Source organism: Salvelinus sp. IW2-2015, linkage group LG32 (genome assembly GCF_002910315.2).
Source record: "Salvelinus sp. IW2-2015 linkage group LG32, ASM291031v2, whole genome shotgun sequence".
Classification (NCBI taxonomy): domain Eukaryota; kingdom Metazoa; phylum Chordata; class Actinopteri; order Salmoniformes; family Salmonidae; genus Salvelinus; species Salvelinus sp. IW2-2015.
The window spans coordinates 11,662,683-11,668,682 of NC_036871.1; positions in this window are offsets into that span (position 1 = coordinate 11,662,683).

Consider the following 6,000-nt stretch of genomic DNA (forward strand, 5'->3'; position numbering starts at 1 on the left):
AGCAGTACCGGGAAATCTGTGACAGAATCAAACACTCACTCTTGTTAACATTAACGTCTGGCGGTTTCTAAAGCCAATGTGGCTTGTTGAATTTATTTCCTTCCTATGAATTTATCTCTAGCGTTGAACCACTTTGGCTATGAGCTCTTGTGAACGCAATCCTGAAAGCTAAGACTCTCTGGACCATGGACGCACCTTCTGTTCCCCTCTATGATGATCACAAGCCACGTTATATAGTTGAAATGGCTTGTCACAACCCTTCTAAGGATAGACTTTCCACTCCCTATTTAATCTTGCTTTTGTGACTGACTGGGTTCGAATCAGGTCTCCTGCATGTCACAAGAATGTGTTAGCCCACTTTTGGGAGTCAGAGGAAATGTATGAAATTAAAAAGGAGGAATGTAGTGGAGTAAAAGTAAAAGTTGTCAAAAATATAAAAAGTACAGATACCCCCAAAAAGTACTTAAATAGTACTTTGAAGTATTTTTACTTAAGTACTTTACATCACTCACCTTTGGTAGCTAGCTAGATGACTACATCCTGAGTTGTGCAGCCTACGTCAAATACAGATTTATACAGGGATTATTTAAAGCACTCTTTGAAGAGGTAGGGTTTCAGATGTTTTCGGAAGATGGGCAGGGACTCTGCTGTCCTAGCTTCAGGGGGAAGCTGGTTCCACCATTGGGGTGCCAGGACAGAGAAGAGCTTTGACTGGGCTGAGCGTAGGGGTCGGAGGGCCAAGAGACCAGAGATGGCGGAACGGAGTAGTAGGGTTAGGGTGTAGGGTGACATCCTAGGTTCCCGAACTGGGTGTGTCCTTCGCTTAGAGGGAAGTAGCGAGATAGTGTAGCTATATCAGGCCAGGGTGACAGCTAAAGCAAATGTATTGCCTTTGTATTCCGATAAAAAAGGAATGATTCTGAACACTCACAAGTCCCAACTTCAGCAGACAAGTATCAAATTCTTGCTGAAGTTTCTAGCCACAAGCATAAACTAACTAGTTGGGGAAGGCTCATTAAACTAAATCCATTCATCCCCACTCAACTCTTGCTGCACTACATACTGTACGTTATCCATTTTGGGCATCATGGCTGCGTTCAGTAAGTTTTTACGTTCTGGAACGTTCAATTGAACAGAAACGGTGCTGTACTGAACGACCAGTTGAAAAACGGGAGGGGGTGAGTTGGGGAACACTGTCAGCATGGCCACTGCCCTTTACATTTTTTTGTGTTTTATGAGCATGGTCTTATTTCTATTACAGCATATTGGATGAATGTCATTCATATTCCATTTACCCAGCTCAATGTACCATCAATAGGTTTAGGCTACTACATGATACTCATATTTTCCCTACACCCATCATGAGGTTGCTACAACCTAGCCAAGAATGAAAGTTTACAACAAAGGTGCACAGGTCGAGAGAAATTAGAGTAATCAAGGTGACAGACAGTGACATATTCAATACCGCCTTGCACACTCTTGCCTGCATCTAGCTGATCTAGGTTGTAATCTGATCCAGTTGCAAACGAGAGTTTCTATTGGACAAATTCAGGTATATTTATCCCTGTTGCGTTCTGTTTGCTTCCATTTAAGAAACGTTTTTCAACAGAATCGGCGAAATGAATACACCCCTGATCACACGCAAACACAGAACTAGCCGCCACATATAAACCGCATGATCACTTTGCTTGTTGCATATATAATTCCTTCTTGCGTCTACGCTCTCTTTTCCTCTCACCTTTTCCCTTCGCTTGTGGACTTCAGTTTAGAATACAACAGCTGTCTGTGACCAGGCAAAAAAAACATTCCAAGCAAACTTTCGTACCATAACCGCTAACCTCTATACACAGCTTACATCGTTTTCACCATATTAACGTCATAGTCAACATAGCTACTAGAACTAACGCGTTAGTAAACCCGCTACAATCATGCAGTACAGTGTACAGCAAGCAGTTTAGCAGTTACACCGGCGGGCCCCGGTGGCAATAAATTAATAAAACCAAACGCTTACCTTGACTTGGAAGAGTTCCAGTGTTGGATAGCCATAGCCATAACATAGCATCCTTATCTGTTTGAACCAGGTGTTTGAGTAGGCTAAACTAGTTAGCTGCATTCGCTTGCTAAGTAAGTGAAAGTCTAATATATATATATATATATATACATAGTACAAAATATAGCTAGCTCTCTCTGTCTCTCTCTCTTGCTTCTCCTTAATTTTGGAAGAAATTAATTTGTTCAAAACTGTTCAACTATTGTCTTTCTCTTTGAGTGAACTACTCACCACATGTTATGCAATGCAGTGCTAGCTAGCTTTAGCATATGCTGTCAATACTAGACTCATTATCTGATCCTTTGATTGGGTGGACAAATGTCAGTTCATGCTGCAAGAGCTCTGATAGGTTGGAGGATGTCCTCTGGTAGTTGTAATAATTACTGTGGAAGTCTGTGGAAGGGAGTGAGAACCATGAGCCTCCTAGGTTTTGTATTGAAGTCAATGTTCCCAGAGGAGGACAGAAGCTAGATATTCTCCGGCTACACCATGCCCTTACAAAAATGTACCATGGTACTTTCATTCATACCATGGTACTACTATGGTAGTTTCACTTATACCACGTGTAACAGTTTAACTTTACGTCCGTCCCCTCGCCCCGACCCGGGCGTCCTCTGCACACATCAACAACAGTCACCCACGAAGCATCGTTACCCATCGCTCCACAAAAGCTGCGGCTCTTGCAGAGCAAGGGGAACCACTACTTCAAGGTCTCAGAGCAAGTGATGTCACCAACTGAAAGGCTATTAGCGCGCACCACCGCTAACTAGCTAGCCATTTCCTCCTCCTTTTCTGCAGCAACCAGTGATCCGGGTCACGGCACCAATGTAACAGTTTAACTTTACGTCCGTCCCTTAATGTAACAGTACAACTTTAGTCCGTCCCCTCGCCCCGGGCGCGAACCAGGGACCCTCTGCACACTTCAACAATAGACACCCACGAAGCATCATTACCCATCGCTCCACAAAGGCCGCGGCCCTTGCAGAGCAAGGGGAACCACTACTTCAAGGTCTCAGAGCAAGTGACGTCACCGACTGAAAGGCTATTAGCGCGCACCACCGCTAACTAGCTAGCCATTTCACATCCGTTACACATGGTATAGTCTGAATCATGGAAATGTACCATGGTTTTAGCCTTGAAGTATGATGGTAATACCATGGTACTGCCATTGTACCTAAATATTACCATGGTATGGCATCATTTATACCATGGTATAGATCTGAATCATGGAAATGTACCATGGTTTTAGCTTTGAAGTATGATGGTAGTGCCATGCACTTAAATAATACCATGCTATTGTCTAATTTTTACCATGGTATAGATGTGGATCATGGAAATACCACAGTTTTAACCTGCATTATACATTCTACCATCGTAACGCACAATTATGATAAATGGTACCAAAAAATAATTTATTAATTGTGAGTTACCATAGTACAATGACAGTACAATGCATAATAAATAACCTCAAAAGAGGTTGGTTGGTATTATATTGATGAAATTATATACCAGTATGGGCAAGTTTCTGATAAAGTCAGAGGCAGGCTACAATTGTTGGTCCTAGTTTGTCCGTAACATCAAAAAAATTGAAATAGTTGCTATGAAAAATTGGTAATACTTTCTGTATTAATAGTATTGCTTTTTGCTCATACTTGGGTTCCCTGTGTTGCCAACTTGAAATGTGGGAGAATGTGAGATATACACTTCATGACCAAAAGTATGTAGACACTTGTTTGTCAAACATCTCATTCTAAAATCATGGGCATTAATGTAGCGTTTGTCCCCCCTTTGCTGCTGTAACAACTTCCACTCTTCTGGGAAGGCGTTCCACTATAGGCAGGAACATTGCTTCAAGGACTTGATTCCATTCAGCCACAAGAGCATTAGTGAGGTCGGGCACCGATGTTAGGCGATTAGGCCTAGCTCGCAGTCGGTGTTCCAATTCATCCCAAAGGAGTTAGATGGAGTTGAGATCAGGGCTCTGTGCAGGCCAGTCAAGTTCTTCCACACCGATCTTGACAAAGCATTTCTGTATGTATGGACCTCGCATTATGCACAGAGGCATGAAAGGGCCTTCCCCAAACTGTTTATACAAAGTTGGAAGCACAGAATCATCTAGAATATTGGAACTAAGGGACCTAGCCCAAACCAATATTCCTCCTCCACCAAACTTTACAGTTGGCACTATGCATTCGGGCAGGAAGCGTTCTCCTGGCATCCACCAAACCCAGATTCGTCCGTCAGACTGCCAGAGATGGTCCAATGGCGGCAAGCTTTACACCACTCTAGCCGACGCTTGGCATTGCGCATGGTGATCTTAGGCTTGTGTGCGGCTGCTTGGCCATGGAAACCCATTTCATGAAGCTCCCAACTAACAGTTCTTGTGCTGATGTTGCTTCCAGAGGCAGTTTGGAACTCGGTGGTGAGTATTGCAACTGAGGACAGACGATTTTTACGCGCTACGAGCTTCAGCACTCAGCGGTCCCATTCTGTGAGCTTGTGTGGCCTAGACATTTCCACTTCACAATAACAGCACTTACAGTTGACTGGGGCAACTCTTGCAGGGCAGAAATGTGAAAAACTGACTTGTTGGAAAGGTGGCATGCTATGACGGTGCAACCTTGAAAGTCACTGATCTCTTCAGTAAGGCCATTCCACTGCCACTGTTTGTCTATGGAGATTGCATGGCTGTGTGCTCAATTGTATACACCTGTCAGCAACGGGTGTGACTGAAATAGCTAAATTCACTAATTTGAAGGGTGTCCACATACTTGTGTATATATAATGTATTGTAGCCTAATCTTTGGCATGTTGTAATCATTTACAGTATTTATAGTTAAAGGGTGTTGTGCTTATTTCGGCCCGCAGACGGAGCCTCTAGTGGTTGCTTCACACGCTCTCACTCTAGTGTCTCTCGCGCTAGCCTGCCTTGTCGGCAGTGTTGCCAACTTAGTGACTTTGTCGCTATATTTAGCGAGTATTCAGACCCTTCTAGCGACACATTTTCAAAAAAGCGACTAGTGACAAATCTAGCAACTTTTTCTGGCGTTATTGGATACTTTTGGAGACTGACGTGAAAGCACGTATCGTTCTTACTCTTCTCAACGAGCAGCGGGTGCTGCCATGGGCCCCACCCTGTCCCAAAGCACTCACAGGCGGCCCAGTCCTCACGCAGCAGTCCCTCCCAGCTGCAATCAGAGCAGGAGATGTTCACCCCTCCGCGTCCAGACTGCAAATGAATCGCGCATGGCTGGCTGATCCCGCTCTGGCTTACATTTATTTTATTTTATTTATTTTTTTATGAATTAGGGCCAGACTAGTTACCATAATTTTCTCACATTGACATTGACAGTTTTTTCCATTGTCTCTTTTTGGTCCATTTAGATTGTTAATGTAAATTGTATACAAAAAATTTAAAAAAATGTTATGGTTAAAAATGTTCATGTTTTACTGTGACTTGTTGTCGGCTCCTAAGTGGACCATAAGAGAGAAGCACCAGATAAACAAAATATTTGAAACGTTTTCATCACGGTGGGCGAGTTATAAAGCATAGAATATGAAACACCAAGTTAAGTGGAGTGTAATGATATAATTGTTGTCATAATGATAATGTTTTGATAGTTTAATTATTAAAAGTCTGTTAGCATAGAAGACTAAAGTTAGCTCCAGTCAAGCTAGCCTGTCGTAGTCATGGCGACAGGACCAATGAACGTTCACACATTCTTAAAAAAAGGTAACTTGCTGTTTTTAAGGATATGTTTAGAATTACATGATGAAAATGTATCTATGAGATAAGATGCTAATTAATACCATTTTATAAATTGTTTGTTTAGTGCAGGGGTGTCAAAGTCAAATGGACGGAGGGCCAAATAAAAAATTTAGCTACAAGCCGAGGGCCGGACTGTTCGAATGTTCATTGAAAATTTTTTAAATGACGCATATAGTCTAGT